Consider the following 27,055-nt stretch of genomic DNA (forward strand, 5'->3'; position numbering starts at 1 on the left):
GTAACTTTCATGTGCCAACGTTAGCCCAAAAGTTAGGGGCTAACGTTGGGGCTAACTTTTCACCCAAAAGTTTGTGCAAAAGTTTGAGGCTAACTTTTGGTCCAACTTTTTGCTTCCTGGTCCATTTTCACTTATTCCATTGTCCTCTCTTTACTCCTAGCCATTCCTTCTTGCTTCAACCTTTCTCCAAGCTTTCTTCACCTATCATTAATCAACCAAACACATCACAGCTATGCTCAAAATCATGAGATATTCATTCTTTCATAATATGTGACAATTATAGCATAAAATCTCATGAAATAGCATGAATATATACATGGTTGATTAAATCAAAGGAAACATGAAAATCTACCCAATTGGCTTGCTTATGGCTCAAGAAAGTGCATAAATTCTATTGAAAACAAATGAAAAAGCATAGAAAAACATGACATGTTGGCATGTCATCACAACACCAAACTTAAACCTTGCTTGTCCCTAAGCAAGAAAAGAATCATGCAATAAAGATTGACAATCCAAGGCAAGAAGAATAGCAACTCAATGTTTATGGTAAGCTAGTTTTCTAAGCATGCTACAATCACAAAAGAAATGTAAATGATTGATGCTTCCATCTAGCTCAATTTATGAAATCTTTTCCTTATATTTCTTCCTTGAAACAAGCTTTTTACTTTTCTTATTAGCTTCTCCTTTTGGGTGCTTTGCCCCATGAGTTGATAACAAAGCTACGACTTCTAAATGCTTTGTTTTCAAGTATTACCACTTGATACATAAGCACCACAAGCATTTGATTAGAGGACTTCATTAAGCTCATTTTTCTTTTCTTTTCTTGACTCTCTAATCATTGATGCTCAGAGCCTTGAGCTTTGAGGGAGTGCTTTTGCACTTTGAGCTTAACCTTGACTTCTAAGTGTTTTGTTTTCAAGCATTTGGCTTGATACATAAACACCACAAGTACTTAACAAATGAATTGCCATTGGTACTCAGAGCCTTCAGCTTTCTCATTCTTTCCCTTTTTCTTTTCTTGCTTTATTTTGCATTTGCTTCTTCAAGGTTTTCATGATTTTAAAAGATTTCACAAAATGTTCTAGATGAAAACTTCAATTAAATAAAATCCAATGCAATTGAGCAACAATTAATCATACTAGCTTTCCAATACTTGTATGCACATGCTAAACTTTTCTTTAGTTCCTTGTTTGTTTATGATCATGATGCTTTACTGCTTTTAAATTCACAAAACTCAAGTTGGGAATCACAATGGCATGGCAACATGTTATAAATCAATATTCAAGCTATGCTTTATTCATACACACATGTAAATAGAAAAGATGAAGACAATCATGCATTTTAAGCGCTGGAAACAAATGAGGAGAAAAGGAACTTTACAACCTTGTAGTTCATCTTCATTATTGTTGTCCTTTTTCCTCTATTCTTCCTCCTTCCCTTGCCAAACTCAAACTGCTTGCTCATCCTCAAGCAACAATTAGAACAATGGCTAGGGGCTAAGATGGATCATGAATGTCTTACACAATGAAAAGTTAGTAGTACATGTGTTCTAAGCAAGCAAAATTAAAGATAATAATCAAGGCATAAGAGACAGAGACATTGTGATTGCAAACTTAAGAAGGTGAGCATAATACTTTGCATAAAGAATAAGTGGCGCACCAAACTTAGTGTGACACTTTCACTTGGAATTAATGCAAGTATCTTGTAAGAATTGGAACCAAATTTTGTTGCATAGCAACACCAAACTTAGAATGCAACCATATGTCAATTTATTTGAATTAAAACTAGACGAAAGAAACTGTTATATGTTAAATACAATCACTAAATGAAGAGTCTGTTATGAATAAGGATGTCTTTGTGATGTATTAACAAAAACAGTTAATGAAGGAAAGCATTAAAAACAAGTAGATAAGTGAAACAAAGAGAAAACAAAAATTATCCAACTAAGAAGAAAAATAACACTGTAAAAGGCAATATGATTATGCAGACAAGTGATGTTGCTGGATTGATTTGCATAGAAAAATAGGTGGCACACCAAACTTAGAATCTTGGTGTGTCACTTTCATGTAAAATTGATGTAATCATCCATGAAGATGGAAAACAGTTTATTGCAGGGCAACACCAAACTTAGAATGTAACCATATGCCAATTTATTGAAATTTAAACAAAGCAAGGAAAAGAAATGTACCTACTGTCTACCTGTTCTTTACTTTCTTCCTCTTCTTCCAATTTGTTAAGAGAAATGACTTCAAAGGAGGAGAAGTTTCAGCTACTGTCCCTTGCCTTAGCTTTTCCTCAGCAAGCTTCCTTTTGCAAATGGCTTGATTGATCTTGCTTGCTGGATTAGGGACAGGATTGGTGCTCTTGTTAGTTGCCTTCACTTCTTTGAATCCATGTCTTGGTTGCTGTGTGATTATTGGAGTTTTGTATTCATCCAGAGCCTTTTGAATCGGTGGTTCCATGAACTCTTCCTCACTTGAGTGTAAATTTTCTGGAATGACTTCCTCACTTTCTTGCTCCTCCACTTCCTCTTTTACACTCAACATTTGTTTTAATAGCTCTATCATGGAGGAGGTTTGTTGATCTTCCCAACATTTCTTCATCTCCTCTTCATATTTTTCGATCACAGATTCAAGAGAAGTTTGTGAGGGTTGTGAATGTTCATGTTCCTTTATCACCTCAAGAGCAGTTTCAGGTTCCACTACTTTCACCACCTCTTCTTTTTTTGCAATTTCACTTGACACAGGGACCTTGCATTCTTGTTTTTCCATTTTCTCCTTCCTTGCATTCAACAATTGGCCTGCCATCACTTCCATGTTTTTGAGGGAGTTTTCTAGTTCTTTATGGTGTTTCTCTTCCTCCTCCGCAAATCTTTTGATCATGGACTCAATCTTTGAGAGGCTTTGGTTCATGGAAGTTTGTGTGGGTGGTGAGTTTTGACAGAGGCTTTCTGTTGAAGCGTGGTCAAGTGATGATATCTTCGGATGAATATCATATGGAGCGCTAGAATTCCCTTCCCAGCCACCATTAGAGTCATGACTTGCATCATTTTGTGGTGGAGGGAAATATCCCATATGATTTTCTTTCTCATCTTGTGGTTCTGAAGCATGGCTCCATGAATTGGAGAGCCCAGAATTGGTATTTTCTTGGTGATATTCCCTGCCACCATTAGAGATTGGTGATGGTGGGTGAAATCCCATAAATTTTGTTTGACCAAATGATGAGTTGAACTCCATTTGTATTTTGCAAACATCAATGAAAATTGAAATTACTCATATCAGAGATGAGAATTTCTTAGTGAGGCAAAAACACAAACACCTTAGTTTCAGCTTAGAACAGAGAACAAAAATAAAGAAAATGCTTGATCTAGACTTCTCACCCACTTAATCATTGTTGATCTAAATCAATCCCCGGCAACGGCGCCAAAAACTTGATGGGATATTTTAGCGGAGAAACGAATTTCTCCAAAACACCCAAAACTAACCGGCAAGTGCACCGGGTCGCATCAAGTAATAAAACTCACGGGAGTGAGGTCGATCCCACAGGGATTGATGGATCAAGCAACTTTAGTGGGTGATTAGTTTAGTCAAGCTAACATTGAATGATTTGAGTGACAATTGAAGCCAACAGAATGTAAACTTGCAGGAATTATAAAGTGCAGAAAGTAAAATTGCAAGTAACTTAAAGAGCAAGAAAGTAAAATAGCTGAAACTTGAATTGCAAGAAATATAAATTGCATGAAAGTAAAGAGGACTAGGTGCAGGGAAATTAAATGAAGGCAGTAAATCAAAGCTTAGAACAATTGCAAGGAAATTAAAATTGCATGAAAAGTAAATTCAGATCACAGTGGCTCAAATGTAAAATGCAGAGGAACACATGTGCAGGAAAGTAAATGAGATTTGCAGCAGGCTTAATGTAAATTGAATTGAGGAACTGAACAGAAAATGAAATGCAGATCAATTACAATAACTAAAGGAAAGTTGAAGATCTCAGGGTTTGGATGAGACTAGAGACCAAGTCTAGATCTCAATTCCTTCCTTGATCCAACAGTAAACAATTTGCAGAAGAAATAGACATGAAAGCAGTAAAGAGAGTTTTAATTCAAATTGCAATTCACTGAAAGTTTGCAGAAGAAGAACAAGAGAAATCTCAAAGTGATAATGAAACAGAATTCCTTCAATTCTCCACCCAAGATTTAAAACAAAGAGAAAAACTAAAGAGAGAGCTCTGTATTCCTAATGCTCCCTAGTGGAGCTCGCCCCTATTCTCTCTATTCGGGCTTCCTTTCTAAAATGAGAATGATGCCTTATATAGGCATTTTTACAAAATGAAAATAAAATTCAAAACAAATTACAATTAAAATGAAATTTCTATTCTAACTATCTCTTGTGCCTTTGAGTGATGATAATGGGCCCTTGCTCTTGATGGAATTGGGTTGATAGAGGCCTTGGTTGATTGCTCTTGGAGTTGGAGAGAGAACCGAATTGAACCGGGTTGGAATCATGAAAGCTTGAGTAAAAGTTGGAGTAAAAGTTAGGGTCTAACTTTTGCTCCAACTTTTTACATCAGCACCCTTCCTTGCTGATACCAACGTTGGGGCAAAAGTTAGGGGTCAAACTTTTGCTCCAACGTTGGCCCCCTTTTGTGCATGTATGGGGTGCTACTTTATCCTCTTTTCAACGTTGCCAATTTCATGCCAACTATAGATTATTATATATGGTTGGAAAGCTCTGAATGTCAGCTTTCTAATCCAATTGGAATCACCTCGATTGGACATCTACAACTCAAGTTATGCTCATTTGAAGAGGACAAGGTTGCTGGCTTTGGTGTGCAGCGTTTGAGGCGACGTTTGCCTCAAACGTGGTCGAAAACGCCAGTTCTGGAGGCTCAAACATATTGTCCATCCCATACTATTATACATTTTTGGAAAGCCTTGGATGTCTACTTTCCAATGCCGTTGGGAGCACATCATTTGGAGCTCTACAGCTCGAGTTATACTCTGTCGAAGATGCAGAGGTCAGCTGGCCTCACTGCAGGTTGCCACCATGTTCGTTTATGCTCATTGCGGGGCAGTTTTCTCCCTCAATTTTAGTGTCCACCATGCAGTGCCATATATGCTTGGAAAGCTCTCGATTCCTACTTTCCATTGCTTTTTGAATCACCTCATTTGGAGCTCTGTAGCTCAAGTTATTCTTGTTGGAAGTATACCCCTTGCACACTCATGGCGCCAACGTTAGCCAAAAAGTTAGGGGCTAACGTTGGCGCAAACTTTTGCTCTCCCTTTGTGTTTTTCATGTGCCAATGTTAGCCCAAAAGTTAGAGGCTAACGTTGGCGCAAACTTTTGGTGCCCAAGGAGTAACTTTCATGTGCCAACGTTAGCCCAAAAGTTAGGGGCTAACGTTGGGGCTAACTTTTCACCCAAAAGTTTGTGCAAAAGTTTGAGGCTAACTTTTGGTCCAACTTTTTGCTTCCTGGTTCATTTTCACTTATTCCATTGTCCTCTCTTTACTCCTAGCCATTCCTTCTTGCTTCAACCTTTCTCCAAGCTTTCTTCACCTATCATTAATCAACCAAACACATCAAAGCTATGCTCAAAATCATGAGATATTCATTCTTTCATAATATGTGACAATTATAGCATAAAATCTCATGAAATAGCATGAATATATACATGGTTGATTAAATCAAAGGAAACATGAAAATCTACCCAATTGGCTTGCTTATGGCTCAAGAAAGTGCATAAAATCTATTGAAAACAAATGAAAAAGCATAGAAAAACATGACATGTTGGCATGTCATCAGTTAGAAACCTTATGGCCAAGAACTATTCCCCCTGTCACCATAAAGTGACATTTCTCCCAGTTCAAGACCAAGTTGGTTTCTTGACATCTTTTTAATACCAGGGCCAGGTGATTTAGGCAATTAGGGAAGGAATCTCCGAATACCAAAAAGTCATCCATAAAGACTTCAATGAATTTTTCTATCATATCTGAGAAAATGGAGAGCATGCAGCGTTGGAAAGTTACAGGTGCATTACATAGCCCAAATGGCATGCGCCTGTAGACAAACACTCCATATGGGCAAGTGAATGAGGTTTTCTCTTGGTCTCTCGGATCAACCACTATTTGGTTATATCCTGAATAACCATCGAGAAAACAGTAATATGCGTGTCCTGCAAGTCTTTCCAGCATTTGATCCATGAATGGAAGGGGGAAATGATATTTTCTTGTAGCTTCGTTGAGTTTTCTATAGTCTATGCACATCCGCCATGCTGTGACGGTCCTTGTAGGGATTAGTTCGTTCTTCTCATTGGGGACTACAGTGATTCCTCCCTTTTTTGGGACAACTTGCACGGGGGTGACCCATGGGCTGTCGGAGATCGGGTAGATTACCCCTCCCTGCCATAACTTCATAACTTATTTCTGTACCACTTCCTTCATGACTGGATTCAGCCTCCTTTGGGGTTGAATGGATGGTTTGGCATCATCTTCCAATAGTATCTTATGCATGCATATGGCCGAACTTATTCCTTTCAGGTCAGCGAGGGTCCATCCAATGGCGTCCTTATGCTTTCGCAATACTTGGAGTAATTCATCCTCTTAATCTCGGCTGAGGGATGAGTTTATGATCACTGGGTAACTTTCACTTTCTCCTAAGTATGCATATTTGAGAGTGGGTGGCAGTGCTTTGAGTTCAAGTTTGGGTGCTTCTATTTTTTGATTCTCTTCCTTTGGTGCACCCTGTATATGAATCTCTGCTGTTGTAGCCTCTTCGCTAGATGTTGATTCCTCCTCTATTAACCCTTCAAGTTCTTCTTCTTCAAAAATCTCCTGTACTGAATCTTCCAGTGAATCCAACCTCATACATTCTCCCAATGATTCTGGTGGGTAACTCATGGCCTTGAACACATTGAATGTCATCTTTTCATTGTGTAATCTCAGGGTGAGTTCACCTTTTTGAACGTTAATGACAGCTCCAGCAGTGGCCAAGAACGGTCTTCCCAGGATGATGGAGGCCTTGGCTTCCTCTTGCATGTCCAGCACTACAAAGTCTACTGGAAAGATGGAATCTCCTACCTTTACCAGTAAATCTTCTACTATGCCATGAGGAAACTTGAACGATCGGTCTGCCAGTTGTAGGGCCATTTTTGTTGGCTTAGCCTCCTCAATCCTCATTTTTCTCATCATAGCTACTGACATCAGATTTATGCTGGCTCCTAAGTCACACAGAGCCTTCTCCACTGTGATTTCTCCTATAATACAAGGGATCTGGAAACTCCCAGGATCCTTTAATTTCTGGGATAGTTTGTGCTGAATGATGGCACTACATTCTTCAGTTAGTATCACAGTCTCATTGCTCTTTCAGCTTCTCTTCTTAGTCATTAATTCCTTTAACAACTTGGCATAGAGCGGCATTTGCTCTATTGCTTCAGAAAAATGTATGTTGATTTGTAGTTTCTTGAAGATTTCCAAAAATCTTAAGAACTGGTTGTTGTCCCCCTTCATCTTTAATTACTGAGGGTTTGGAGCCTTTGGGACATCTGGCTTCAGCATTTCTCCTTTTTGCTGTGAACTGGGAATGGGAATTTGGACTTCATCTCGCTCCTTTTTCCTTTCATTTGAGTTCTTCTCTTGTGAATTCTTGGGAATTTCCTTCAATTCCTTCCCACTTCTGAGGGTGATGGCCTGACATTCCTCTCTTGGGTTTGGATCGGTGTTGTTGCACAGGTTATGGTTGGGAATTTGCTTGAATAGGTAGCCAATTTGTGTCTCAAGTTTCTTGATGGCAGCATCTTGATTCCGCATATTGGACTGCACTTCCTCTCGGAACACTTTACTATCCTGGACTTCCTTACATATGACTTCAAGTAGAGTCTGAATCCTTGAGAGTCTGTCTTCGGATGATGGTGGGTTGGGGTTGGATGGATAAGAATGACCATTTTGGTTTTGATATGGATGTTGAGGTGTGTTGTTAGGTGGGTGCTGATATGATCTCTGTGTGGAATGTTGGTGAGCTGCGTTGTTGTTGGGGTTGTGACATCTCTGATCTTGGCCTTGATCTTGTTGGTTTTCCCACCCAAAGTTTGGGTGGTTCCTCCAACCAGGATTGTAAGTCTTGGAGTATGGATCATGTGCCTGTCTGGGTGAGATCCCAATGTAGTTGGCTTGTTCCTGATCACCCTCTGCCTCTACATTTACTCCTTCTTGAGTTGCTGATGAGGTGGTGATTGCTGCTACTTGGTTCCTCTCCATCTTCTTGGTAAGGTCAGCCAACTTCTTGGTAATCAGCTTGTTCTGGGCCAGCAGTGCATCCACGTTGTTTAGCTCCATCACTCCTCTAGTGTTGCCTCTTTCAAAGGCATAGAAGTAGTCATTCTCGGCTACAGTCTCAATGACATCTATGACTTCTTCAATGGTTTTCTTCTTGTTTAGAGATCCCCCGGATGAGTGGTCTACTGCCTTCTTTGATTCATAAGAAATGCCTTCATAAAAAATGTGTAGTTGTACCCATTCATTGAACATATCTGGTGGGCACCTTCTTGTCAGATCCTTAAACCTCTCCCATGCTTCGTAGAGAGTCTCACCATCTTGTTGCCTGAAAGTTTGAACCTCAGCTCTCAACCTGTTGATTCTTTGAGGAGGATAGAATCTCGCCAAGAATTTGTTCACCACATCTTCCCAGGTTGTTAAGCTCTCCTTCGGGAAGGATTCCAGCCATTTAGATGCCTTGTCCTTGAGTGAGAAGGGGAATAGGAGTAGTCTATAGGTGTCAGGATGAACACCATTAGACTTCACAGTATCACAGATCCTCAGGAAGGTGGTTAGATGTTGATTGGGGTCTTCTTGGACACCTCCTCCGAACGAACAGTTGTTCCGAACAAGGGTGATGAGCTGTGGCTTAAGTTCAAAGTTATTGGCATGTATGGTTGGCTTTTGGATGCTACTTCCACAGTTTCTTGGGTTTGGATTGATGTAAGATCCCAGAACTCTTCTCTCTTGCCCAGCATGATGCACTGGGCGTTCTCTGCCATGGTTGTGAGCTTCTTCTTCATGATGGTTCTCCATATTCTCATCCATGTCTGGTTCAAAATACTCCTCTTCTTCCTCCGTACCAACTACTTTCTTTCCTCTTGCTTCCCTCCTTAATCTAAGGAAGGTCCTCTCAGGTTCAGAATCAAAGGAAGTTGAAGCCCCGCTTCTTCTACCTGTCATACAACCAATAAGGCAAAAGCAAGAAGGGGGTAGATGCAGAGAGTATTCTTGTTAGAAATGCTGTTAGTATGAGTGATGCAATATATCAAACAATTAGTGGGTTAGTGAACTGAATTGAAAACAACTAAGAAAAGGGTAGGGGAAAAGGAAGAAAACAGCTAAACTGAAAGTGAATTACTCAAATGAAATTAAATCAAATAAAATAAAAAATGCTCAATCTAGTTATCCTCCAATTTAATCATTGTTGATACAAAATCAATCGCTGGCAACGGCGCTATAAACTTCATGCACGGAAACTTGTCTCTCAACAATTTCCCTCGGCAAGTATACCGAATTGTTGTCAAGTAAAAACTCACAATAGAGTGAGGTCGAATCCCACAGGGATTGATTGGTCAATCAACTTGAATTAGAGGAATGTTCTAGTTGAGCTAAGCAGAATTTGATGTGAGAGTTGTAGGAAATTAAATGGCGGGAAAGTAAATAGCAGAAAATGTAAATACTCGAAATAAAGAGCTGAATGTAAATGGCGAAAAGTAAATTGCAGAATGTTAAATAGGGATTTAGGAAGATGAGCATAAAAGTAAATTGCAGAAATTAAAGAGAATGTGTGAGATCAGAAATGGGGAAGTCATTGGGTTTAGGAGATGTTGCATTCTCCGGATCAAGTTCATTTTCATCTCTTCCTCAATTAATGCATTCATTGATCTCCTTGGCAATCTTAAGTGATTGAATTCCAATTCCTTGGTAATTCAATCTCTCAAATCTTGATCAATAGCCAATTCCTTGGTCCAATTGCTCATCAGAAGAGATGAAGTATGGTCACTGATTATACGACATGTATTTCCCAATCAAAGTGTTGGTAGGATTATATGTCACTATATCCGTCCAAACCCCAATTCGGTCCAACATGAGAAAGCATTTCTAGCATGATCTCTTCATTCCTCTTCCAAGGTTCCGAAGAGATCCAAGTATTAATAGCTTCTTTTCCAAGATAACTACCCAATTGGATGAAGATTGAAAGCTTTCTAGTAAAATCAAGAGAAAAGAAAGAAAAAGAATAATGAAAACTATTATTGATCCATAAAATTACAACAGAGCTCCCTAACCCAATGAAAGGGGTTTAGTTGTTTATAGCTCTGGGAATGGAAAATAAAGATGGAGAACGCATTCTGAAAGTAAAACTAGAAGTTGCAGAGAAAGTAAAATTATACAGAGAGTGGTTCTCCCCAATCCAAAAGCTCTCCTCTAGTTCAAAACTACTCCTATATATACTACTCTTCTACTCTTCTAGTTGGCTCTTCATGTCTTGGATATGGGCCTTTGGATCTTGAGTTCAAGTAGTTTGGAGTCCTCAGTGGGCTCAGCTTTACTTGTAGAGAAAGTGTGAAGTAGGCATGGATTTTAGCTAGGACGTTAGTGGTGTTAACTTTTAAGTGAAAATGTTGGTTCGAGAACGTTAGTGACAATCACCTTTTTCACTAACGTTTCTAGCCCAAGATGGTTCACCTTAACTTCAACGTTAGTGGCACTAACGTGACCACTAACGTTGCCTCTTGATCCTTCGCGAACGTTATTGGGGTTTACCTTTTTCAATAACGTTGCTCTTAGCCCCCCTTTTCTCACGTTAGAGTCCACGTTAGTATAACTAACGTGGCTCTTAACGTGGGCATGCCTTAGCCTCGAGAGCGTTAGTGACACTTACCTTTGTCACTAATGCTCCCAACACCCCTTCTTCCCACGTTAGAGTTCACGTTACTTAGGTTAACATGACTTCTAACGTGGTAGTGATAGCCATCTCCAATGTTAGTGACAAAGGTGAGTGTCACTAACGTTGGCTCATCATTCCTTTCCTCCACGTTAGCTTTCACGTTAGTGCAATTAACGTGGCAACTAACGTGGCTAATAGTGGCTTAGTCCAACGTTAGTGACAAAGGTGAGTGTCACTAATGTTGGCACTTCTCTGTTCCTTCCACATTAGAGCTCACGTTAATGTACTTAACCTGACTCTTAACGTGGCTAGGTGTGCCCCTTTTTCCAACGTTAGTGGCATTCACTTTTACCACTAACGTTGGAGCTTTACTTCTCTTCCACGTTAGCTTCCACGTTAACGTAGTTAACGTGGCAACTAACATGGGCTATGATGGCTCACGAAGGCGTTATTGGCGATCACTTTTCTCATTAACGTTGCAAGCTAGCTCCCATTCCACTTTAGTGGTCACGTTAGTTAGACTAACGTGACTACTAACGTGGCTCTTCCTTGCTTCCTTTGTCCTGAAATCAAGCAAATAAAGTGCATCAAAGCTAGGTTCTAACCCATGAGATCATGCATCATTCATTTTATCATTCAATTCATGCATAATTCTCATAAAATCATATAAAATTCACAATGTTTGCTTGAATCAAGATGTAAGTGATTATTTATCCAAAACTTGCTTATTTCCTAAGAAAGTGCATGAAAATACTATAAACCACTAAAGAAAAGGTCAGTGAAACTGGCCAAAATGCCCTGGCATCACACAGTCAGGCGGATTCAAATGGTTATAGAGTTTTAATAATTAAAATATAATTAAAATATAAATTGGGATAGAAATACTTATGTAATTCATTGGTGAGAATTTCAGATAAGCATATGGAGATGCTTTTGTTCCTTCTGAACCTCTGCTTTCCTACTGTCTTCATCGAATCCTTCATACTCCTTTCCATGGCAAGCTGTATGTTGGGCATCACCGTTGTCAATGGCTACATCCTGTCCTCTCAGTGAAAATGGTCCAAATACGCTGTCACCGCACAGCTAATCATCTGTCGGTTCTCGATCATGTTGGAATAGGATTCAGTAATCCTTTTGCGTGTGTCACTACGTCTAGCACTCGCGAGTTTGAAGCTCGTCACAGCCATCCCTTCCCAAATCCTACTCGGAATACCACAGACAAGGTTTAGACTTTCCGGATCTCAAGAATGGCCGCCAATAAGTGTTTAGACAAGCTTGCTTTCATGTAGAACGGAAGTGTTTGTTAGGCACGCGTTCATAAGTGAGAATGGTGATGAGCGTCACATAATCATCACATTCATCATGTTCATGTGTGCGAATGAATATCTTAGAGAAGAAATAGGCTTGAATTGAATAGAAAAATAATAGTACATTGCATTAATTCATGAGGAACAGCAGACCTCCACACCTTAATCTATGTTGTGTAAAAACTCTACCGTTGAAAATACATAAGTGAGAATAGGGTAGACATGGCCGAATGGCCAGCCTCCCATGGAGGTCTCAGAACATAAAAGTTGCATAATGTGTTCCAAAGATGTTAAATAAATCATTAAAAGTAGTTTTTATTCTAAACTAGTAACTAGGATTTATAGAAATGAGTAAATGATGCAGAAATCCACTTCCGAGCCCACTTGGTGTGTGCTTGGGCTGAGCATTGAAGCTTTCACGTGTAGAGGTCTTCCTTGGAGTTGAACGCCAGTTTGTAACTTGTTTCTGGCGTTTAACTCTGCTTTGCAACTTGTTTCTGGCGTTTAACTCTGTTTTGCAACTTGTTTCTGGCGTTTAATGCCAGAATAGGGCAGAGAGCTGGCGTTGAACGCCAGTTTGCGTCATCTAAACTTGGGCAAAGTATGGAGTATTATATATTTCTAGAAAGCCCTGGATGTCTACTTTCTAACACAGTTGAGAGCGCACCATTTGGACTTTCGTAGCTCCAGAAAATTCACTTTGAGTGCAGGGAGGTCAGAATCCAACAGCATCTGCAGTCCTTCTTCAGCCTCTGAATCAGATTTTTGCTCAAGTCCCTCAATTTCAGCCAGAAAATACCTGAAATCACAAAAAAACACACAAACTCCTAATAAAGTCTAGAAATGTGATTTTTAATTAAAAACTAATAAAAATATACTAAAAACTAACTAAATCATACTAAAAACTATGTAAAAACAATGCCAAAAAGCGTATAAATTATCCGCTCATCACAACACCAAACTTAAATTGTTGCTTGTCCCCAAGCAACTGAAAATCAAATAAGATAAAAAGAAGAGAATATACTATAAATCCCAAAGTATCAATGAAACTTAGCTCCAATTAGATGAGCGGGACTAGTAGCTTTTTGCCTCTGAATAGTTTTGGTATCTCACTTAATCCATTGAAGTTCAGAATGATTGGCATCTATAGGAACTTAGAATTTAGATAGTGTTATTGATTCTCCTAGTTCAGTATGTTGATTCTTGAACACAGCTACTTTATGAGTCTTGGCCGTGGCCCTAAGCACTTTGTTTTCCAGTATTACCACCAGATACAGAAATGCCACAGACATATAACTGGGTGAACCTTTTTAGATTGTGACTCAGCTTTGCTAGAGTCCCCAATTAGAGGTGTCCAGGGTTCTTAAGCACACACTGTTTTTGCTTTGGACCTCGACTTTAACCGCTCAGTCTCAAGCTTTTCACTTGACACCTTCACGCCACAAGTACATGGTTAGGGACAGCTTGGTTTAGCCGTTTAGGCCAGGATTTTATTCCTTTGGGCCCTTCTATCCATTGATGCTCAAAGCCTTGGATCCTTTTTATTACCTTTGCCTTTTGGTTTAAAGGGTTATTGGCTTTTTGCTCTTGCCTTTTGGTTTAAAGAGCTCTTGGCTTTTTCTGCTTGCTTTTTCTTGTTCTTCTTTTTTTTTCGCCAATTTTCTTTTCTTCTTTTTTTTTTTTTGCAAGCTTTTGTATTCACTGCTTTTTCTTGCTTCAAGAATCAATTTTATGATTTTTTAGATTATCAAATAACATTTCTCCTTTTTCATCATTCTTCAAGAGCCAACAATTTTAACATTCATAAACAACAAATTCAAAAGATATATGCACTGTTCAAGCATTCATTCAGAAAACAAAAAGTATTGTCACCACATCAAAATAATTAAACTAATTTCAAAGATGAATTCGAAATTCATGTATTTCTTGTTTTTTTGTAATTAAAGCATTTTTCATTTAAGAAAGGTGATGGATTCATAGGACATTCATAGCTTTAAGACATAGACACTTAAACACTAATGATCATATAGTAAAGACACAAACATAAATAAAACATAAGGCTCAAAAACCGAAAAACAGAAAAATAAGAACAATGAGATTAAGGAACGAGTCCACCTTAGTGAGGGTAGCGTCATCCTCTTCTTAAAGAACCAATGGTGCTCTTGAGCTCCTCTATGTCTATTCCTTGTCTTTGTTGCTCCTCCCTCATAGATCTTTGATTTTCTCTAATCTCATGGAGAATGATGGAGTGCTCTTGGTGTTCCATCCTTATTTGTACCATGTTGGAACTTAATTCTCCTAGGGAGGTGTTGATTTTCTCCCAATAGTTTTGTGGAGGGAAGTGCATCCCTTGAGGGATCTCAGGGATTTCATGGTGAGAAATTTCCTCATGCTCTCGTTGAGGTCCATGATCTCTTGTTTACTCCATCTTTTTCTTAGTGATGGGCTTGTCCTCATCAATGAGGACATCTCCCTCTATGTCAATTCCAGCCGAATTGTAGAGGTGGCAAATAAGGTGAGGAAAGGCTAACCTTGCCAAAGTGGAGGACTTGTCAGCCACCTTGTATAGTTCTTGAGGTATAATCTCATGAGCTTCCTCTTCCTCCCCAATCATGATACTATGGATCATGATGGCCCGGTCTACAGTAACTTCAGACCGGTTGCTAGTAGGAATAATTGAGCGTTGAATGAACTCCAACCATCCTCTAGCTACAGGATTAAGGTTCGGTCTTCTCAATTGAACCGGCTTGCCTCTTGAGTCAACTTTCCATTGAGCTCCTTCCACACATATGTCCATGAGGACTTGGTCCAACCTTTGATCAAAGTTGACCCTTCTAGTATAGAGGCGTGCGTTTTCTTGCATCATTGGTTGACTCTGCAGTGAGAGAAGCTTTTCATGCTTCCTCTCTATGGTTACAGAAGGAGAACCTTGAGTTTTAAATACAAGGTAGTCCACATTCAGTTGAAGGACCAACTCTCCTCTGTCCACATGAATCACAGCTTTTGTTGTGGCTAGGAAAGGTCTTCCAAGGATGATGGATTCATCCTCATCCTTCCCAGTGTCTAGGATTATGAAGTCAGCAGGGATGTAAAGGCCTTCAACTTTTACTAACAAGTCCTCTACTAATTCATAAGCCTGTTTCATTGATTGTCTGCCATCTCTAGTGAGATTCTTGCAGCTTGTACCTCATAGATTCCCAGTTTCTCCATTACAGAGAGTGGCATTAAGTTTATGCCTGACCCCAGGTCACACAGAGCCTTCTCAAAGGTCATAGTGCATATATTACAGGGAATTAAGAATTTACCAGGATCCGGTTTCTTTTGAGGTAAAGTGCGCTGAACCCAGATATTTAGTTCATCAATGAGAAATGGAGGCTCGTCCTCCTAAGTCTCATTATCAAATAGCTTGGCATTCAGCTTCATGATTGCTCCCAAATACTGGGCAGCTTGCCCTTGAACAATGTCTTCATCTTCTTCAGAAGATGAATAGTCATCAGAGCTCATGAATGGTAAAAGGAGGTTCAATGGAATCTCTATGGTCTCTAGATGAGCCTCAGATTCCTTTGGTTCCTCAAAGGGAAACTCCTTATTGGCCAGTGAACGTCCTAGGAGGTCTTCCTCACTAGGATTCACGTTTGATAAACCACTATTTTTTGGTTTATATTGTGTTTAATTGTGTGGTTTTATCATGATCCTGACCCACTTATTCATTAAAATAGCATGCAATTATATTTCCTTCCTGAAATTATTACATGAGTGAAAACTGCTTCCTAGAGACTTTTAATTGTACATTTTACTTCTCCTTTATTCCATTCGATACCGTGATCTGTGTGTTAAGCATTTCAGGCTTTATAGGGCAAGAATGAGTTGGAGATTGGAAAGGAAGCTAGAAAAAATGGAAGGAACACAAGAAATTGAGGAGATGACCAGCGAGAAGCGACGCGGCCGCATGGGCGACGCGACCGTGCAGAGAAGATCAAATCGCAGTGACGCAGCCGCATGGATGACGCAACCGCACGAAATGGAAAAGTACGAGCGACGCAGAGGCGTGGACGACGCGTCCGCGTGGCAAAGCAGAAACGCGAATGACGCGTCTGCATGAGCGACGCGATCGCGTGACCTGCGCGATCTGCATAATTTACAGATTCGCTGGGGGCGATTTTGGGCCCTATTTTGACCCAGTTTTCGACCCGAAATAGTAGACTAGAGCCAGAGAACATGCAGAAACCAAAGACAACATTCATTCTACATAGTTTTTAATTTTAGATTTAGTTTTGCTCCTCCTCTAGGTTTTCTCTCTACACATTCATAGTTCTTAGGATTTTAGTTTTCTCTTACTTTTTTGGCATTGGGACACTGAGAAGAGTTATTACCTCATCAAGACTTCGTCATTCTAGTTCGTTTTCTTTACTTAGTTTAATCTTCCATGTTCCTTGCTTTTTTAATTTTACCATTTGAATATTCTTAGGATTATTTAATACAAGGATTACTTTTATTTTTAATTGACTATTTTAACTTTATTTACAATGTCTTTCTTTAATTCCTTTTTATATGCTATGAATTTTACATTCACAATGAGCGAGTAGTTCCTTAACTTGATGGGGGATTGATTGAAAGGAACCCTTGAGTTGGAAGGCTTGAAAGAAAAACTGCAATTGGGTTTTCGGTTGGATTGCCTCGTAATCACTAACACCAATCCCTTTTTATTAAGTGGATTACAACTTGTGAACGGACATAGTATTCCAACTTGTTTGACTTTCCTTCACCTAGCGAAGGATAACTAAACAGGATAACCTTTAATTGTCAATTAATCCTGAAATTCATTCCAACAATAATAGGGATTCCAACTAATCAATTCCCAGTCAAGGCTTTTATTTACATTATTCAAATTTACCAATTTAATTTTTTGTTTGCCCAATTCAAACCTTTTTTGAAAACCTCTGATTAATAAAATAGCACACTTTTCTGCGACTCGTTGGGAGACGACCTGGGATTCATACTCCCAGTATTTTAAATTCAATTTTCTGTGACACCTTTCTAAATTGAGGAGCAGATTTCTGGCAAGTTAAGAATTATACTTACAACGTAAATGTTTTAACAATTTTTAATTTGCCAATTTCTGCACACCATCAATTTTTGGCGCCGTTGCCGGGGAGTTACAATAGAGTGCTAAGATTATTAATTAGAATTTATTTATTTGCATTTTATTTTATTTTGCTACTATGAGCTGCCTGTTTCTTTCGTCAAATGACGCGTTCACTTCCTGATCCACGCTTGCTAATATTCGATCCTGAAATTGAAAGGACTATTTCACGAATAAGGTGAGCTCGGCGTCGGTTAGTCCGCTCTGAGGGCGGATCTGAAAGTGAACTTGAGGAAGAAACCAGCTCCCGTTCTACTGATTCAGTTGATTCACGTGCAGACGGCATGGCAGCTAGGAGAGTTACCATCTAGGAGGAAGGAGCCCCTGATTTTACAATGCAACCGTTTCAAGCGCATCACCCAGCGGTGGCTACAGATTTTGAAATAAAGACCCCACTGCTCAATTTGATGCCCAAGTTTCATGGCTTACCTGCTCAAGAGCCGATCAAGCACCTGAAAGATTTCCAGGCAGCCTGTTCTACTGTCAGGCGAGATGGTACAGATGAAACTTTAATTCTGTTGAAAGCTTTCCCGTTTTCTCTTGAGGGAAAGGCAAGAGAGTGGTACTACACTCAACCCCTAGCAAATGTATCCAACTGGGATACGCTCAGAAAAGAGTTTTTGGAGAAATTCTTTCCATCTGAAGTTACTGATAAACTGAGGAAAGACATTTCCACAATTGTTCAAGATGACAACGAGACTCTCTTTGAATATTGGGAGCGCTTCAATAATCTTCTGGAAGCATGCCCCCACCACATGATTGACAAGATAGTGTTGCTCAGCTACATCACACAGGGTATGAGGCCCAAAGATAAGACCATATTGGAAAGTGCTAGCAATGGGTCTATGAAAAAGTACAAGACCACTGATGAGGCATGGCAATTGATCAGCGAATTAGCTGAATCTACTAGAAACCACAGACAGAAGCAAAGCCGTTCAAAAGCTATTGCAGAAGTATCCTCTAGCAGAGAGACTGCTGCTCTAACTCAGAGTATCTGTGAAATGACCAACTTACTAAAGCAAATACAATTGAATCAACAATAAGTTCAGCAAGTTCAACCTCCTTCACCGCAGCAAGGCCAACAGTTAGTCCCACAGAGAGTCTGCAGAATCTGTGCAGATTATAGCCATTATACTGATGAGTGTCCGCAGCTCCAGCAGGAAGATAACACCGTGGCAGCCACTCATAATTTCTACGACCGCCCCAACCAAGGGTACAATCAAGGTGGCAACTACAACCATGGATGGCAGGACAATTCTAACCAGAATTGGAGGGACAACAATAACAGAAGAGGTAGAGATAAGCAGGGAAATCAGAGGTGGAATAATAATAACAACAGGCAGTAGAACTAACCTTATAGAACACCTCACCTGAGGCAATCCCAAGGACCACAGAATACCCAATAGCAGACCTCTCAATTTACTCATTCTTCTTTATCTCCTAATGAAGAGTTACTACAATCTTTTGAGCGAAGGCAACAGACCATGGAAAATAACATTATGAATAACATTAATGCTAGTCTGAATGGTCTGACCTCTACTTTGCAAGCTCTTGTTTCACAGATTGGATCAATGCAAAATTCCAGTAACCAACCTTCAAGCTCCACTGGAATCCCCTCTCAACCATTACCCAATCCAAAGGGAGGCATTAATGCCATCACCCTGAGGTCCGGAACCATACTGCAGAAGAGGAATTAGGAGGAGCCAAGCTCACCAGAACACGCCTCAGCTGAAGAGGTAGCAGAAATAAAAGATGTTGAAGAGGAAGAAGACATACAGGACATAGCTGAAAAAGAAGAAGTCCAACCACAGGAGGAAGCACGGAGAGGCGCAGACACTGTAGAAAACACTACTCCTATTCCATTTCCACAACTTGCAAGGAAACCCAGGAAGCAGCTGGAACCCAATCCCAAAATGGTAGAAATATTCAAAAAGGTTGAGGTAACCGTTCCTCTTTTTGATGTTATTCAACAAGTACCTAAATATGCAAAGTTTCTAAAATATTTATGTATACATAAAGACAAAATTAATGAATTAGAAACTATTCCTTTAGGTAGTTCCATATCTGCTTTAATGGGAGGATTACCTGAAAAGTGTAGTGACCTAGGTCCTTGTATAGTTAGTTGTACTATTGGTGGAGTAGTAATTTATGATTGCATGTGTGATTTAGGAGCATGTGTCAGTATAATGCCTTTGTCCATATATGATATTTTGAGGCTCCCTCCCTTAAAAAGGTCGGCAGCTCGTTTTGTGTTAGCAGATAAAAGCATTATTACAGTGGCTAGAGTTGCTGAAGATGTTTTAGTGAACATTAAAGGGCTTACATTTCCCACTGATTTTTATATCTTGGAAATGTCCTATAATGACTCGGATAAGCCATCATCAATCCTTCTTGGAAGACCATTCCTGAAGACATCAAAATTCAAATTGGATGCTTTTTTAGGAACATACTCTTTTGAAATAGATGGCCGCACAGTAATCTTTAATCTGAATGGAGTCATAAACAACCCTCCAGAAGATCATTCTATCTTTCAGTGTGATGTCATAGATGAAACTGTAGCTGCAGTTCACAAGGAAGAATTAGAAGAGAGGCACACTGGACAAGGTCCAAGTGTGGGGACCCTCTTAACTGACAATGAGGGCACTTTGCCATTTTCCCAAGCTCCAGATAATCCAGAGCCTGCCCATGATCAGAAGTTAGAGTTGAAACCCCTCCCTCCATATCTCAAATATGCTTATCTTGAAGATGAGCAGAAGTTTCCGGTTATCATTGCAAGGGAACTTACTTCTCAACAAGAACAGCAGTTACTTGATGTACTAAGGAAGCACAAGAAGGCAATTGGGTGGAGTTTGGCAGATATAGTAGGCATCAACCCTCAAGTATGCGAGCACAGAATATTTTTAGAAGAGGGAGCAAGACCTGTCCGTCAACCCCAAAGGAGATTGAATCCCACTATCTTGGAAGTTGTCAAAAAGAAAGTGACTAGACTATTGGAAGCAGGTATCATCTATCCCATTTCAGACAGTGAATGGGTTAGTCCAGTACAAGTGGTGCCCAAGAAGTCTGGAGTCACTACAGTGAAGAATGAGCATGGAGAGCTCATAGCAACTAGAGTTCAGAATACTTGGAGAGTCTGCATTGATTACAAGCGTCTCAACCAAGCAACCTGTAAGGATCACTACCCACTTCCATTTATTGATCAAATGCTGGATCGCCTGTCAAGTAAATCACATTATTGCTTTTTAGATGGTTACACAGGTTATTTCCAGATTCATATAGCTCCTGAGGATCAAGAAAAGACCACTTTTACATGTCCTTTTGGGACTTATGCTTACAAACAAATTCCCTTTGGCTTGTGCAATGCACCAGCTAATTTCCAAAGGTGCATGATGAGTCTTTTCTCTGATCTTATTGAGGACTGTATGGAGGTTTTTATGGATGATTTTAGCTTTTATGGTGATTCTTTTAGCCTTTGCTTAGATGGATTATCTAGAGTATTAGATAGATGTGTACATACAAACCTTGTATTGAATTTTGAAAAATGTCATTTTATGGTAAAACAAGGGATTGTACTAGGACATGTGGTATCTAATACTGACATTTCTGTAGATCCAGCAAAGGTGAATGTTATTTCTAGTTTACCTTACCCCTCTTCTGTGAGGGAAATCCGTTCGTTCCTTGGCCATGCAGGTTTTTACAGGAGATTCATAAAGGACTTCAGTAAGGTAGCACTTCCTTTATCCAGATTAATACAGAAGGATATTGAGTTCGAGTTCGGTGAAGAATGTAAGCAAGCGTTTGATAAGCTGAAGACCGCACTGACTCAAGCTCCAATTGTAAGAGGACCAGACTGGAGCCAGCCGTTTGAAATCATGTGCGATGCTTCCAACAATGCAGTAGGAGCAGCGCTAGCTCATCGCGAAGGTAAGGACCCTTTTGTTATTGCTTATGTGTCTAAGACCTTAGACACTACCCAGTCCAATTATACTACTACTGAGAAAGAGCTTCTTGCTATTGTTTTTGCTCTGGATAAATTCTGAGCTTATTTACTTGGTACTAGAGTAGTAGTGTATTCGGACCATGCAGCTTTAAAGTATCTATTAGCCAAAAAGGAGTCCAAACCAAGACTTATACGTTGGATACTGCTATTACAAGAATTTGATTTAGAAATAAAGGATAGGAATGGTAACCAGAATTTAGTGGCAGACCACTTGAGTCGCCTTGAGCACATTAAGGATGATTCTACTCCTATAGATGATAATTTTCCATTTGATAACTTGCAAGCAGTATCTGAAGTATCCCCTTGGTATGCACCTGTAGCTAATTATCTAGTTAGCCGCACATTTCCTCCAAACTTTTCTAAGCACCAAAGAGACAAGCTGAAAAGCGAGTCTAAATATTATATATGGGATGACCCATATTTATGGAGATGTGGCACTGATCAGGTAATTAGACGTTATGTGTCTCAATCAGAATTCCAGTCCATTTTAGAGGCCTGTCACTCATCTGAGAGTGGAGGACATTTCGGCCCTCAGAGAACTGCTAGAAAAATCTTGGACTGTGGATTCTGGTGGCCTACTCTTTTTAGAGACGCTGCTGAGTTTTGTAAATCTTGCCCCCCATGCCAAAAATTTGGTAATATATCCAAGAGGGATGAGATGCCTCAACAAATTATGCTTTTCTGTGAAATCTTTGATGTTTGGGGCATTGACTTCATGAGTCCATTTCCAAATTCTAATGGATATTTTTATATATTGTTAGCTGTGGATTACGTTTCCAAGTGGGTGGAAGCAATTCCTACCCGCACTGATGATGCTAACACTGTTATTTCCTTTGTGAGAAACCACATTATTTGTCACTTTGGATCACCACGAGCAATCGTGAGCGATCAAGGCACCCATTTTTGTAACAGGAGACTAACAGTACTAATGAAGAAGCATGGGATAATTTATAAGGTTGCAACAGCATACCACCCTCAGACCAATGGGCAAGCCGAGGTGTCAAATAGAGAAATAAAGCGTATCTTGCAGAAGATAGTCAAACCCCATAGAAAAGACTGGAGCACCAAGCTACAAGATGCACTCTGGGCATATAGAACAGCATATAAAACACCCATTGGGACGAGTCCTTTCCGCTTAGTTTATGGAAAAGCTTGTCATCTTCCAGTTGAAGTGGAGCACAAAGCCTTTTGGGCAGTCAAGGAGTGCAACATGGAAATTGGGAAAGCCGGAGTTGAAAGGAAGTTGCAATTGCAAGAACTGGAGAGCCTTCGCCTAGAAGCTTATGAGAACTCAAAACTATACAAGGAAAAGATGAAGGTTGTACATGATCAGAACATCAAGAAAAAGGAGTTCCAGCCTGGGGATTTAGTCCTCCTTTACAAATCTCGACTGAGGCTCATGCTAGGCAAATTGAGATCAAGATGGGAAGGTCCATACAAAGTAGAGAAGGCCGAACCGTACGGCGTTTATCACCTAAGCCATCCTTCACACTCTGAACTTATCAAAGTTAATGGACACCGTTTGAAGGTATACCATGGCGAGAAGATATAGAAGAATAAAGAGCTTGAGATCTTCCTCTTGGAAGACCCCCACATAGCAGAAGATTGAGCTAGTGGAGCGTCTAACTTACAGACGTTAAAGCAAAGTGCTAGGTGGGAGACAACCCACCATGGTATGATCATTCTTTTCTTTATTTTTAGTTTCTCATATTCAATAACTCTTCTCTTTATCAGTACTTTCGTGCATCTGCATCTGCATATTTATTAAAAAAAACAAAATTTGCCACGCGACGCGACAGCATCAGCGACGCGTCCGCATCGCATGGAGAGGGGAGAAAAATAAAAACGAACAGAGAGTCACGCTGGAGCGCGGCTGGAGGCGTGCCAATGGCACAAATCATCTCACGCGACCGCGTGCCCTGATTTTCGACGTAAAAAGGGTGCACAGCTGAAAGTTGTGCTAGAGTGGTGCTGGACTGGCGCTGGACGCGCAAACCCCTTCACGCGACCGCGTGCTCCACGCGGCCGCGTCGTTCCCTTCTGAAGCCCACTCACGCGATCGCATGCCCCACGCGATCGCGTCACCTAGAATTTGGCATTTAATGAATTTGAACAGAGAGTTGTGCAAGTGCGAGGCAACCCTCGCGCCACTGGCACAAATTGGGTCACGCGACCGCGTGGCCGACGCGACCGCGTCAACCACCTTAAGCGCAAGTCGCACGACCGCATGCCCCATGCGATCGCGTCACTTGCGGCGCACAGTTTCTCTAATTTTGTCAAATATTATATCTTTTTCTCTCCAAATCCTATTTTTCTCTTTTCCCTCCCTATTTCTTCCTTCTCTCTTCTTCTTTCTATCTCACCTTTCACTCTCTCTCCCTCACCTCCATTAACAAGGTTTTATTTTCTTCTTCACCCTTTTCTTTTCTATCATTCTTCTTATTTTATATGTTATTTTCTTTTCTTTTCTTTTTCTTTTCATTATTCATATTTTCTTCCTACTTCTTTCCTTTTTACATGGTGTTAGAATTTTATTTGAGTTATTATTTTTCATTATATGCTTGTGGATTGTTGAAAATTGTTTGACAATTATATATTGTTTTCTTTAAAGGGTTGCTTGCATGTTCACTTTAATACTTTCTATAATTTATTTATCTTGCATGCTATGTGTTTGTGAAAAAGCCCATATGACATTATGCACTTCTCTATGTTATTCTACTATTCAATGCTTGCTTTTCACAAATCCCCTTTACTATTATATTAATTGAATTTAATTGTCAATACAAACGTGATAGTTTGTTACAAAGTAATGCTTGGTCTATGCTACTCATGTCCTTTGCCGGCATGCCAATAAACACCTTGCATTCACTTGTCATCATATGCACTAACTATTCTCCATTAATGATCTTTCAAATGTACTCATGAGCATGTGTTGACATCATTTACCTTTTAATGTGCATTTACAACCATCCCTTTTTCGTTCTCTTCATTGCTATATATCTCTTTGAATTTAATTTACCTTCTCTTCCCTTTTTCAGGATGGCCACCAAGAGAGGAAAAGAGAAAGCTACTCCCAAACCTCCAGCAAGAAGAGGAACTAAAAGAGCACTAGTGGCAGAGCCTTCTTCAACTACAGTCAAGCCCTCAACAAAAAGAGTTAAGAGGATCATAAAGGTTGATGAAAAGGAGAAAGCCTTTCTAGCGAAGGACACTGCGCGATTTTCCAATCGCTATTGTGAGCAGATGTTCCCTATTCTAGCTGAAAGGAGTTACAACAACGAACACCTTCTTATCCTCCCGCCCAATATTGCTACTTTTGTTGAGCCGCAAATAGCACGAAGACAATGGGGTTTCCTACAGAGACAACAGAAGCAGGTCAATCTTTCTTGGGTAGTCGAGTTCTACTCTAACTTCTACCTGCCTACTTTGCAGTCTGTCTATGTACGTCAGAAGCAAGTCCCTATTACAGAAGAGGCTATCCAACAAGCTTTGAGTCTTCCCCCTATTCCAGAAGGAATGGATGCCTTTCAAGAAGCCGCACTCAAGCGCCAGATGTACCAATTTGACTGGGAAGCTGTTCTCAGAGTTATCGCAATACCTGGCAGCCATTGGATCTACGGATACCATCGTACCCGCCCTAAGGGTATATTGGCTTCAGCACTTACCTTGGAGGCTCACGTATGGGCACAAATCATGTCCTATTACGTCTTTCCGAGCACTCACAAGTCCTCCTTCACTGCGGACATGGCCGTTCTACTATGGTGCATCCTTACAGACCAGCCTCTGAATCTACCAAGACATATCCGGAATGCCATAGGACACGTACAAATTGCGGGCAATTTACCTTTTCCCGCCTTGGTCTCAGATCTTGTCTCAGCAGCCGGAGTTTCCTACAGAGCTGGAGACACCAAAGCCATGCTCCCACGGGATGATCAGTATGTCCCTAATGGGAAATACCTCAGACTTTCAGCAGCCACTACAAGCCTTTCCACTGCTCCGGTTGAAGATATCCCTTCTTCACCACCACAAGCACCTACAACAGATGAACTGCTCCAGCAGATAATCCAAAGGTTGGATCGACAAGACCAGAAAGCGAAGTTAAGAGAGCGCCGTAACGAGCGCCGATTCAAACACCTCAAGGAGCTACTCAAGGGAAAATTCAAGGACTCAGACACCTCGGACTCCACTTCCTTTACCAGCACAGGGAGCCATGATGGTCCCGACTGTGGAGATACTGCTACCAGCCCACCCCTGTTCTTGACAGATGGCACCGAGGACGGTGCAAAGCCTTAAGTGTGGGGAGGTCGGTCAGTACCTGACTTCCGGAGGTAATTTCTCTTCCCTAGCACCAATAAATTAGGATATTTAGTTAGATTTTCTTTCTTTTATAGAATAGGATAAATTGCATAGTAATAGGTTAGTTGCATGCATGTTCTACTTGATTGAAAAGACAATAAGTTTCTTCTAAGACTCTATCTTTGGAACAAAATTTCACTAATTTTCAAAATTTTTATGATAAATTTGCTTGAAGTTATATTTGGAACATGATGTTTGAGCTAAAGAACACACAATCCGTGAGATTTGAGCCTTTATGAATGGTTACATTATTTAACCATAATTATTTTATTCTTGTGTGTTTACTTCTCTATGAGTGTAATCTATATTTTGTTTTATCTTATATGTCCAATATTTATTATATTTGTATGCTTGCATATGATTGAGGCCATTATTTGTTTAGCTTACTTATCCAAATTAAGCCTACCCTTTTAATTACCTTTGTTAACCACTTTGAGCCTTTAAATCCCTTTTGTATATTTCACCACATTACTAGCCTTAAGCGGAAAAATAATTGTATATCCCAAATTGAATCTTTGGTTAGCTTAAGATAGAATTGTGTGTGCTAGTTAAGTATGGGAAATTGTGGGAACAAAAGTTATTAAGGGAATATGTCATGATAATACAATGGGAATTTGGATACCTACTTATGTGAAACTATAAGAATTAAAAATCTATGTGCATTGATAAGCTATGTTTATTTTTATGTTAAAAAAAAAAAAGCAATAAATAAATAAGGGGACAAAATTACCCCAATGCTGAATTAAGAATTCAAGGATCAATGCACATATGATAAAAATTAAAATAAAAAGTTGATACATGAGTATGAAATGTAAAAGGAGAACTCTGGGTAGCTAGGCATGAATTCTAAAGTCATGTGAAATATATAGGTTGGGTTGAAGCTTCGGTTAATTAAAGAGTCAATTTATAAGCTCACTTGACCATATATGTATCCCTACCTTTACCTTAGCCCCATTACAACCTTGAAAAGACCTCATGATTTTTGCATTGGTATGTTAACTGTTGTTGATTGATTAGGAGAAAAACAAAAGTTAGAGAGCATGATTAGAGAAGGATAGAGTGATTACCCTATACACTAGAGAGACTAGAGTGTACATACACCATCACTGAGGGTTCCATGCTTGAATTTCTATGTTCCCTGCTTTCATAAGCTATCCTCTTGCATTTTTATCTGCTCTTACTTTATAAGAATTGAATTAGTGGAATTTGAATTATAATTGTTTTGAAAAACTTATTTACTTTTGATCAAGTGGACAAGAATCATATAGTTGCATTCATATATATATATATATATAGGATTGCATTGCATTGCATGAGTTTCTGCATGT

At 39.8% G+C, this 27,055-nt stretch overlaps 1 non-coding gene across 1 annotated transcript; it reads left to right on the forward strand.

The window, feature by feature from the left end:
- The first annotated feature begins 8,518 nt into the window (after window positions 1–8,518).
- Window positions 8,519–8,625, forward strand: LOC112725634 (small nucleolar RNA R71). Its single transcript, XR_003164728.1, has one exon. It is a non-coding gene; the product is annotated as a small nucleolar RNA R71 (small nucleolar RNA).
- The last annotated feature ends 18,430 nt before the right edge of the window (window positions 8,626–27,055 follow it).

The sequence above is a fragment of the Arachis hypogaea genome, chromosome 11 (assembly GCF_003086295.3).
Source record: "Arachis hypogaea cultivar Tifrunner chromosome 11, arahy.Tifrunner.gnm2.J5K5, whole genome shotgun sequence".
Taxonomy (NCBI): Eukaryota; Viridiplantae; Streptophyta; class Magnoliopsida; order Fabales; family Fabaceae; genus Arachis; species Arachis hypogaea.